The following is a 12695-nucleotide window of genomic DNA, read 5'->3' on the forward strand; positions in this document are numbered from 1 at the left end:
CCTCCGAACCTTTTGGTTTGCTTTAGATAAGCAAAATTTCAATTTAATCAATTTTCCGTATTGTTTGATTATTTTGAAGACTTATTGCAGCAAATAGAAGTAGGAAGCAATTCAATATTACAATGATAGTCGAAGTCTATATAACAATTCTAACCTCCAAACCTTTTGTTTGATATCGAAAAAGGAATAATGACATCAGTAAGATAAAAAAAAAATGAAAGACAAGCAAAAATTTCGATTTTCCGGATTATTTGACTATTTTGAAGACTAAACTATTGCACCAAACCGAAATAGGAAGCAACGTAATATTCGTATGACAGTCTGATCCTAACCTCCAAACCTTTTGGTTTGCTTTAGATAAGCAAAATTTCAATTTAATCGATTTTCCGTATTGTTTGATTATTTTGAAGACTTATTGCAGCAAATAGAAGAAGGAAGCAATGCAAGATTACAATGATAGTCGAAGTCTATATAACAATTCTAACCTCCAAACCTTTTGTTTGATATCGAAAAAGGAATAATGACATCAGTAAGATAAAAAAAATGAAAGACAAGCAAAAATGTCGATTTTCCGGATTATTTGACTATTTTGAAGACTAAACTATTGCACCAAACCGAAATAGGAAGCAACGTAATATTCGTATGATAGTCTAATCCTAACCTCCAAACCTTTAGGTTTGCTTTAGATAAGCAAAATATCAATTTAATCGATTTTCCGGATTGTTTGATTATTTTGAAGATTTATTGCAGCAAATAGAAGAAGGAAGCAATGCAATATTACCTCCAAACCTTTTGTTTAACATCGAATGTCAATTTAATCGATTTTCCGGATAGTTTGACCATTTTGAAGACTAACTTATTGCAAAAAAGCAAGCAATATAGCAAGCATTGCAATATTACAATGATAGCCGGAGTATATATAACAATTCTAACCTCCAAACCTTTAGTCCGGTATCAACAAAAAAAATTGGCAATAATTATCAGTAAGATAATATAGAAAGGCAACATTTCTCTTTAATTGATTTTCCGGGATGTTCAACTATTTTGAAGACTTATTGTACCAAAGCGATCTGGGAGGCAATGGTTGATATGACCAACTAATATGGCGAGGGTGCTTTTGTTAACCGTGTTTTTACTTAATCTAATCCCAAATTTTTTGTCGAAATTTGGCGTCAATTTCCCTTAAAGGTGGGTATTAAGTCCGAGTTTAGCCGCTAAAATCGTCATTTCTTCACGATTACTTTTCTTTAATAATCCATTTTAAGGAAAACAAACTTTGTGAAAATTTGCTTTGGGCTATTCCCCATCAAGTTATAAAGAAATTTGCAACAAATATGTATAATTTTATGCATTTTTTTACTGATTTAGTTTTCACTTTAGTGAAAAACTCGAACTTAATACCCACCTTAAAGGTGGGTATTAAGTTTCAGTTTAGCCACTAAAATCGTCATTTCTTCACGATTACTTTTCTTAAATAATCCATTTTAAGGAATACAAACTTTGTGAAAATTTGCTTTGGGCTATTCCCCATCAAGTTATAAAGAAATCTGCAACAAATATGTATAATTTTATGTCTTTTTTTTACTGATTTAGTTTTCACTTTAGTGAAAAAATTACAATTTTAGCGGCTAAACTCGAACTTAATACCCACCTTAAGATAACAAAAATTATATGAAAAGAAAAATCGAATAAATCAAGAAGTCGATTAAATTCAAATCGAGTTTTCCCCCAATAGCCTTAGACATCTCTTTGGAAACTTAAAAAAAAGCAAAAATAATAATTAATTTATTAGCCGGTTAATGCTTGTAAATTTCAAAGGACATTTTTGTTTTTTTTTTGGATTTTCAAAAAAGGTGCAAATTAAATGATCAACTTTTGATCTAGGCAAACAATCGACTTTTAATGTTGGCCATAGTAGAAAAGCATCAACATTTAAAATTAAACAAAAAACGCGATTCCTTAAAAAGTTTAGAGGTGGTTAAAGTCCCTTTCATAACTTCAAAATGGAAGTATCGACAAATCGACTTATGGTCACACTGGGCAAATATTTGACAGAAATCAAAAAAGAATACATTGCCACAGCCAAACCAGAAAACATATTTAGTTCATATTGGATATATGTTTAATGATAGGATTATTTTCCAAAAACCGTATCAATATATATGGAAAATGGTTCTGGGAAAATGTTTGACTCTTATTTTGGTCAAATATTTGCTTAGTGTGACCTTAGCCTTATACGTCAAGATTCAAATATTGTATTTTTCAAAATTAGAAAAAAAAATCCATCGTGGCCTAAATCAAAATTTAAAAATTAAGAAAATAATTTTGATTTGAGGGCTTTTGTTAGAATTTAAATTGGTAAAAAGGAATACCTTTGTTGGATCATTGTCTACCATAACAAAAATCTCGTATCTCCCCCTCCACATCAATGACATCTGTTGCATATGATATTATAACTATCCCCAATGTTCCGATATTCGTAATCACAAAACCCAAAAAAATTTATTTTTCTTTTAACGGAAAAATGGATATACTCTTGGAATTCAATACATTTTTAATTTGAACTTATCATTAAGGAGAACTATATTACCAAAATTAAGTTAATAAGATTCAGGGTTAAGAAATTATGGCCAAATCAAAATTTTGAGATTTTCGATTCCGAATTTTTGGGACATGGGGTACATTTTTATGGTTCTGTAAATGAATTTTTGAGTGTTGAGTCTCAAATTGAAAAAAAAAATATATATGGAAAGATTTTATTATTGTTGATTTTGTTTATATATATATTCTTTTTTTGTAATTATACACATTTTTATATTTTTGATAAAGAAACTTTTTGAGAGACTTTTACGTGCCATTGTTGAAATATTTGAAAAACAAAAGTAAAGTAATGATAATAATAACAAAAAAATGTTATATTTATTTTATGATTTTTTTAATAAGTTACAATATCTCTTATCTCTTCAACATTTGTTGCCCTCTCTCTCTCTCTCAATTTTCCTTGTTTAAGAAAATAAAACAAAATAAAATGTGGGCACTTGAGCAAATAATGCTGCTAATAAATATAAAAAAAATTATTTGGAAAAAGAATAAAATAATTAATGCTTCCGTAACAATCCATGCAGATTAACGCAACAAACAGCCAATGATACTTCCCAGTGAATACCTTTTGCTAAAAATATTAATAATAATAATAATTATATGTATATGTGTATACGTTTTTATTAATAAGCGTTACTTCATACGAGAGAAAAAAAGGGTATTACTTGAAGAAGGTCTAAAGGTTGAGACTGTACAGATTTTAGAATCCATTTTCATATACATATATATATATTTTTATTTGCTAATGGATTTTAAATAAAAACAAAACTCGATGTTCTTCATTACTGTGTGTTCAATTTTACTATTATTATTATTATATTACATCATATTAATATTAGTCCGTTTTTTGCATATACCCACATTTTTTTGTTTTAATTTATTTTCTATATCTACATATACATACATATATAAAAATTTATAAGCATACATATTTTTGTAAAATGCCACAAACGAAAAAAAAAAACAAAGAAAAGACAATTGAAATTTTTATTTAATAACAAAGAATATAAAACAAAAATTAAATTAAAATACATATATATATATATATATTTATTACCATTTAAGAAAGTATAACTTGTTCTTAAACTATTAAGGCTTTAAACAAAAAGAGATAAAAATTGTTAAGAGAAAAACAAAAACCGGAAAACATAGAAAAACAAAATAGCAAACTACATCCTATATAATAATTATATACATATATAAATAAATCTATATATTTAACTTAGTATATTTACCCTATACATTTATATATAAATATATTTAGTAAACGGAACTAAAGTAAATAATATTTATATTAACTTATTATTTAAGTTATTTGTATATTTATATAATGCATATATATATACATACATATAAAGCTAGTAATGTTATGTACATTTCCTAAAACAGAAAAAAATAAGAGTGTGTAATTAAAACATAAGTGAAAAATATACGCCAAATTATAATGGAAACAGAAAATTTAAATTGAAATTACGTTTGATCGAGACACAATAACGTAACGTAATGCAGGCGAAGAAAGCGACAAAAATATTTCCTTTATGTCTTAGGCAATTGAGATATCATTTTCCCTTGTTTTACAAGAGTTTCAAGTATATCGATTTTTTTATATGAAGTGAGTTCGTATTTGGCCATATTTTGTCTTTCCTTACTTAAGATTCTAATCCAAAAATCCAAAAAAGACGATTTCCGAATTTCTTTCTGTCTGCTGCTTCCATGAAATCCATTGAATTCAGTTTATATATAATTATTAAAATTTTTATTGAATGATATGGCCAATTTTGTTAGCTAAAAAATAAAAAAATGTTAGTGAAATTTTTTTCTAAAAAAAAAAAAATAGGAAAAAAACTGCATATTCAGTAATATTCTTATTAGAACATCCGCTTATTTCTTTGCTGTATCAGCAAATATTTTCTGTTTATACACAGAAAAAATTTTCACCAAAATTTTTCCAATTAAAGGTGGGTATTAAGTTCGAATTTAGCCGCTAAAATCGTCATTTTTCACGATTACTTTTCTTTAATAATCCATTTTATGAAATACAAACTTTGTAAAAATATGCTTTGGACTATTCCCCATCAAGTTATAATGCAACAAATATGTATAATTGTATGCCTTTGTTTACTGATTTAGTTTTCACTTTAGCGGCTAAACTCGAACTTATTACTCACCTTAAAGTCTTAATTGAGTTTTAAAAAATATTCTATTAAAAATTTAATTGATTTAACAATTTTTTTTAATTGAAACAAAAATTATTAGTATCAATTATTTTTTTAATTGACTTTCAATTAATTTTTTAACTGATATTATTTTTTCTATGAATGAAGACATTTCAATTAAAAAATTAATTGGATCAATTAATTTCGTGATTGAATCAGAAAAAAATTGTGTGTACCATTAAATAACAACAAGGTGGCATCTCCGAAACAGGTGACTACAGAGAGAATAAAAAGACAAGAGGAAGAAAATTTCTCTTCTACAAAAACAACAAATGTCAACCGTATAGATGTCGCACAATGCCTGCAGCTTTGGTATTGCCGACGTTGCGGTCGAAGCGCTGTTTTGATAAATTGTTTATAAAGGCATCGGCAATTATAATTTCAAATTGTCTGCCAAAAAATTTTATGGAATGAAAACATTTATAAAAAAAAAAACATTTGTTACTACAAAGTAGGGTTTATATCCTTTTTTACGTTTCATAAAGTCGGCAGAGAACTGAACTGGGTGAAGCCGACGCAACCTATATGATATTTGGGAGAATCGCCGACAAAAACTGCATGATATTAGATAAATTTTCCTCATGACTGCCACCTACTGACGCAGCTTCGCTTTACAGTTTCGTCCTCTTTTATTTTTATTCTCTCTAGTGGCTACAAGAGCATAATTCAACTTAAAATTACGAATGCAATCCGAAAAGCCATTAGAGTGGAAATTCAAATAAGTGGAATGAAGAGACTTTGAAAAATAGCCCCAAAACCTAAATTAAATAGGACCACCAAATTTTACCAAACAAAAATATCTTACTATGCAAAACTTTATTACTATAGAAAATTTCGTGAAAATTGTATTATTAAATCAATTTTTTCTTTCAATATTTTATTTCGATAGAAAATTATGTCAAAATTTTATTTCTATAGAAAATGTTGTAAAAATTTTATTTCTATAAAAGATTTTGTGTCCATAGAAAATTTTGTCCAAATTTTATTTCTAAAGAAAATTTTGTCAAAATTTTTTTTCTATAGAAAATTTTGTCAAAATTTTTTTCTATAGAAAATTTTGTCAAAATTTTTTTCTATAGAAAATTTTGTCAAAATTTTATTTCTATAGAAAATTGACAAAATTTTTTTTTTTTTACAATTGTCTTTCCAAAAAAAATTTGGCAAAAAATTTTGTATTTCTATAGAAAATTTTGTCACAACTTTATTTCCATACAAAATTTTATCAAAATTTTACTTCTAAAGAAAATTTTGTCCAAATTTTATTTCTAAAGAAAATTTTGTCAAAATTTTATTTCTATGGGAAAGATTGTCAAAATTTTATTTCTATAGAAAATTTTATTTCTATAGATAATTTTGTGAAAATTTTATTTCTATAGAAATTATTTTTAAAATTTTATTTTTATAGAAATAAAAAATTTTTCAAAATTTTATGTCCATAGAAAATTTTGTCCACCACCTACTGACGCAGTTTCGCTTCACAGTTTCGTACTCTTTTATTTTTATTCTCTCTGGTGGCTACAAGAGCATAATTCAACTTATTTCTATAGAAAATTTCGTGAAAATTGTATTATTAAATCAAATTTTTTTTTTCAATATTTTATTTCGATAGAAAATTATGTCAAAATTTTATTTCTATAGAAAATGTTGTCAACATTTTATTTCTATAAAAGATTTTGTCGAAATTTTATGCCTATAGAAAATTTTGTCCAAATTTTATTTCTAAAGAAAATTTTGTCAAATTTTTTTTTCTATAGAAAATTTTGTCAAAATTTTATTTCTATAGACATATTGTCTTTCCAAAAAATTTTGTATTTCTATAGAAAATTTTGTCACAACTTTATTTCCATACAAAATTTTGTCAAAATTTTGCTTCTAAAGAAAATTTTGTCAAAATTTTATTTCCAAAAATTTTTTTCAAAATTTTATTTCCAAAAAATTTTTTCAAAATTTTATTTCTAAAGAAAATTTTGTCAAAATTTTATTTCTATGGGAAATATTGTCAACATTTTATTTCTATAGAAAATTTTATTTCTATAGATAATTTTGTGAAAATTTTATTTCTATAGACAATTTTGTGAAAATTTTATTTCTATAGAAATTATTTTTAAAATTTTATTTTTATAGAAATAAAAAATTTGTCAAAATTTTATGTCCATAGAAAATTTTGTCCAAATTTTATTTCTATAGAAAATTTTGTCCAAATTTTATTTCTATAGAAAATTTTGTCAAAATTTTATTTCTATAAAAAATTTTGCAATTTTTTTATAGAAATTTTGTCAAAATTTTATTTCTATGGAAAATTTTGTCAAAATTTTATTTCTAAAGGAAATTTTGTCAAAATTTTATTTCTAAAGAAAATTTTGTCAAAATTTTATTTCTAAAGAAATTTTTGTCAAAATTTTATTTCCATACAAAATTTTGTCAAAATTTTATTTCTAAAGAAAATTTTGTCAAAATTTTATTTCTAAAGAAAATTTTGTCAAAATTTTATTTCTAAAGAAATTTTTGTCAAAATTTTATTTCTAAAGAAAATTTTGTCAAAATTTTATTTCTAAAGAAATTTTGTCAAAATTTTATTTCTATGGGAAATATTGCCAAAATTTTATTTCTATAAAAAATTTTTTGTCAACATTTTATTCCTATAGAAAATTTTGTCAACATATTATTTCTATAGAAAATGTTGTCAAAATTTTATTTGTATAGAAAATTTTTTAAAGTATCACTTAGTTGGAGAGGAATATTTTGCATAATCTACCAAAACATCAAGAATTCTACCAATCTACCAAACAGTAGAAAATCTACCATTTTTGGTAGAAAAAGGACTTATGGTAAGGTAATGGAGGCAATATATTAAGTATATTCCTTGTTCTCCCCAGAATCGGCAGTTTGTTTAAATAAAAATATCGCATTTAGAAATTTTTGTAAACAAATTCATTGGCTATACTAAAAATTATAATAATGTAACAACAGTGACTTGACTGTAGCCTTTCCAAGGCTATATAAAACAAATATATCTATATCATTGTAGGATATTATTGCATAAATTATATCCATAATTGAGATCTTCAAATGCAAATAATTTTCTGTTCCATTTACCTACTCATGCAAATCAATGTTGTGTATTTAATTTAATTTTATATGACATAATTGTTTTCATTTTTTTTTTTATTTAGCTAAAATTATACAAAATTACACAAAACGCTTTTTTCTTATTTAAAGAATAAAAAACAAATACACTTTACAATTAAGCTATATAATATTAGTATAATGGTTATAAACAAAAAAAAAAAACGAAACGAAAGCTTTTTAAGCTTTTGAAAAATTAACCACATCAATAAAAACAAAAAACATGTACACTCACACAAAACTATTTTAAAAAAGTAATAATCTTTAAAGCAAAAACAATATTTGAGCAAAATGAAAGATAATTATGGAATATAAGCTAATAATTGATCATCATGTATACTATTATGAAACATAGTTTTATTATTCCATTACACAGAAAAATTCATTATAATAAAAAAAATAAATATCTAAAATAATAATATACTATATTAAATTTAAATGGATTTTAAAGGTATCAAGGTGAGTCTCCCTATCCTTCAACAGAGTCAGAATGGAAGTATTCTACTTGTAAAGGTGGGAGCCACCGTGGTGCAATGGTTAGCATGCCCGCCTTGCATACACAAGGTCGTGGGTTCGATTCCTGCTACGACCGAACACCAAGAAATTTTTCAGCGGTGGATTATCCCACCTCAGTAATGCTGGTAACATTTCTGAGGGTTTCAAAGCTTCTCTAAGTGGTTTCACTGGAATTTGGAACGCCGTTCGGACTCGGCTATAAAAAGGAGGTCCCTTGTCATTGAACTTAACATGGAATCGGGCAGCACTCAGTGATAAGAGAGAAGTTCACCACTGTGGTATCTAAGTGAGGTCTAAGTGAGCCTGATACATCGGGCTGCCACATATCCTAACCTACTTGTAAAGGTGCTGCAGGTAAGACAAATGTCCGAAATTAAACAAACTTCAATTAATGCCCCGTTTCTGTATATCGAACGAAAGCTTTCTTTCGTATTCCAAACGAAAGAAAATTGATTTTGGTTTCTCTATTTCAAAAGGGCAAGTCACTTCATATTTTATTGTCTAGTAATAAACGAACATATACAATGTGTGTCACAAAAAAGTAAAAAACACTGTTAATATTTGAATATATTCTCAGGCCAAAAATTACAAAATACTGATTTTTGATAATCAATGTATTCTCATACAAATGAAACGAACTTTCATAAATAGAAAAACCCAAATTCATTCGAATTCGTGTGACTACCTTTCTTTTGAATGGGTTTTCGTTCGATATACAGGAAGAGGGCATAAAGCGACTGTTTTTGTCATCTCATGCCTCTACAGCTCTCTTAGCCCCTGTAAGGCTACTAGAGCTGTCATTCACGATTAATCCCATCCCGAAATCACGGGATTTTCGGGACGAGGTTAATACCGTGGGTTTCTTATTTCTGTGTAATATATTTCTTTGGTATAAAATAAGTATAAAAACTTTGAAATTGTTAATTTTTCATTAATTCAAATCACCATCGTTCAATCGGAGCTCTTTGGTTTGTCGGGAGTGCTGAAAATGCCTTCAAATTGCCATTCATAATTTTCGCATTAAAATTCAAACCCTTTCAAAACTGCTACCTTTTTTTTATAAAAGATCCCAAAAAAGTAATATTCCGAGCAAAATTCAAAAAAGTGGACATATTTTACAAGAAAAGAAGACGTCATATGTTATACCCATGTGCCCTCTTAGAGCTGACCATAGTGTATATCGGGCTTTCGGACCCTCCTAAAGGTGGGTATTAAGTTCGAATTTATTTATTTTATTTTTATTTTCCATTTATTTAAGCAATTCAAAGCCTTTACAGGGCCAATTTAACGAATTACAATGTACTACTCTAGCGGACATTACAATATTATATAAAAATATTAAATATAAATTAATAAAAATAAACAACAATCTTATATCAATAATGTATATACATTTTTTATACATTTTTTTTTTTTATTTTATTTTTTTTTTTGCGTTAGCCGCTATATAATACTCTTTTAAAGCCTGGGGGCTAATCACGGCATTCGATATCGAATTAATAATCGTATCGAAAAAATTGTCGATACGATTAAAAGTTTGGATCACGGGATTCGATCGAAATTTGATGCAATTTCTTAAGCGTTGCCAACAGCAAAAAACGAAGCAGAACAAAATGAAATGACAAAATTAAGTTAGCGTCACAAAATAGAATGTAAAAAAAAACATGTTTTTGGAGGTTTCAAAGTAAAAAGTAAATTGTATTGCATTATATCTTATGGACCCATACATTCCTCCGAATTCCTTCCTAATTGGAGGATGAGATGAATAATTCGGCGACAAATAAGGAATAAAAGTGCACATTGTTATTGGTGTAAGTACCTGGGTTTGAAATGGTGTGCACTGTTAGAAAGTCACCTTTTGCAGGCTCAATGGACGATTTCGGCTGACTAAGGAGGCGTTCAAATGGAAAATAATTTTTGGTGGCATGTCAACGTCAATTCTATCACTTTACAATTGTCTGCCGTCTTACAATTTTTTGCGAGTGGAAGCCTTCATAATTCACTATTCTTACAAGGTGGTCCAGAAGCGTTATGTTGTCACGGAATGGTACGGTATTTGGTTGATCACAATCTCTTGGATATCGATCTAGCATATGCACTTTATATATGGTTGTTTGCCAAGCTAGGATGCTCACTCCCGAACTCGACTATGACCAATTTTTGATTAACTTTTATTGGAGTTGCATTAGTCCTAAATATTCAAAATATGTTCATTTTATGTAAATTTACTACAAATTAGCAACAATTCGAACTAAAACAAATATATGTAAAAAACAAGTGAAAATGTTTTACGATTGCAATTTACCAATCGAAAAAATTGTCGATCCAAACAACTCGATATCGACTCCCGTGATCCGAAAAATTTAGATTTCGATCAAAAGTTCTCGATATCGAATGCCGTGATTAGCCCCCTGTACTATGTTTGGTTTTCAAGTTGAAAAACACTTTATTTTCGCGGTTACTTACAGCAACATAACTAGATATATAAATAAAAACAAACCGTGTTTTTATTTATATATCTAGTTATATGATAAACCGTGAATAAATACAAATGAAAGAGATCATAAACCTTAATTGAGTTAAATTATTTGCTTTAACTTAATTAATTCCAAAAATTAAACGCAAAAATTGATTATTAATTCGAAAACCAAACACTGTGCCGGCATTTAGCGGGATAATACCATTTAACCCATATTCTCATAGCGTCGACAGAAACATTGGCATGTTCAATGCACCTGTGTACCGTTATCGCTGCACAGAAAAAAAACAACAAGGGTATTCTTTGTTAATTGTGACACCCATTCTCCGGAAACCTGAACCCGATATGACAATTTTTTTATGTATACATGCTGTGAATCAAATATTATTATAATTGGATGATTATTTTATAAAGCTGAGTACTATGTTCAGTTTTCAAGCTGAAAACCAGCTTGTTTTCACGGTTACTTTTTTTAATTAATTAATATAGAAATATAAAATTATTTGCAATCAATTCCTTGGATCTTTTCCTTCCATTATTTGGTAAGACTTGATCAAAATATAATCGTCTTCATATATATTTTTGTACTTTTAGTTTAGTGTTTTGGTGAAAAACCCGAACATAGTACTCACCGTACCGTTATCGCTGCACAGAAAAAAAAAACAACAAGGGTATTCTTTGTTAATTGTGACACCCATTTTCCGGAAACCTGAACCCGATATGACAATTTTTTTATGTATACATGCTGTGAATCAAATATTATTATAATTGGATGATTATTTTATAACACGGGAGAATACGGCTTAATATCGGCCTTTAATTGAATATTTGTTCCAATTTTTTTTTTTGCGAGGCCAGTACTATGTTTGGGTTCAGTTTATTTTCGCCGTTATTTTTTTTTTAATTATTTAAAGTGCAAACATTTTCCCATTTTAAAGTAATTATTAAAACAAAAAAAGTAAAAAATTAGGAAAAATATGCTAAATTCGACATCCTAGCATTTTTTACCTTCTCTTGACATACCATCCCTGCCAGCATTTCAATGTTTCATTTCATCCTCATCGCTACCACATACTCGTAAGTGACACTGCAACAATCGCCAACTGTGATAGTATTTTGCCATCACTATTCGCATGAAAGTATTTTGCCATCACTATTGTTATAAGAGCCATTTTATATTTTGTGAAACACCAAGCGCAACTGGCTTATTATAATATATTTCAATGAAAACGAAAATAAAGTGCTGAAAACATAGTTATTACGCTTAAAATTGTGAAAAGTAAATTGGTGAACAATTTTTGACTTTCCAAATGGAATAAAGTGATAGTTTTTCAAATATTTTTCCCGACACGCTGCCTCCATTGGGAATAAAAGTACTGGCTGATAGACGCTACAACATTTAACTTACAACTTGTAACTCAACATCAATCTCTTATTAATGCATAAAAATGTGTTAAATGTTATGTGATAGCCGTATAAATGTTATATTTATGAGAATTTATAAATGTTTCATAAAATTAATAAACATCTAAACAATCGTGTTTTACTTGACCACAATGATTCTTTTATAACTATCTTAAAATGCACTTTGTCTGATTGTTTTAATGGGCTCTTATTGGCGTCTCATGCGATACTTTTTTGTAGTAACTTGGCGTGGTACAACTTCTCAATAGTGACGGCGCTTTTCCGAGGAGTTTTGGATATCGTATACGACTGTTTTCGACGTAGTGGGGATTCTCAGAAGCGCCCCCAAATTC

Source organism: Haematobia irritans, chromosome 1 (assembly GCF_050003625.1).
Source record: "Haematobia irritans isolate KBUSLIRL chromosome 1, ASM5000362v1, whole genome shotgun sequence".
In the NCBI taxonomy this organism is placed as follows: Eukaryota; Metazoa; Arthropoda; class Insecta; order Diptera; family Muscidae; genus Haematobia; species Haematobia irritans.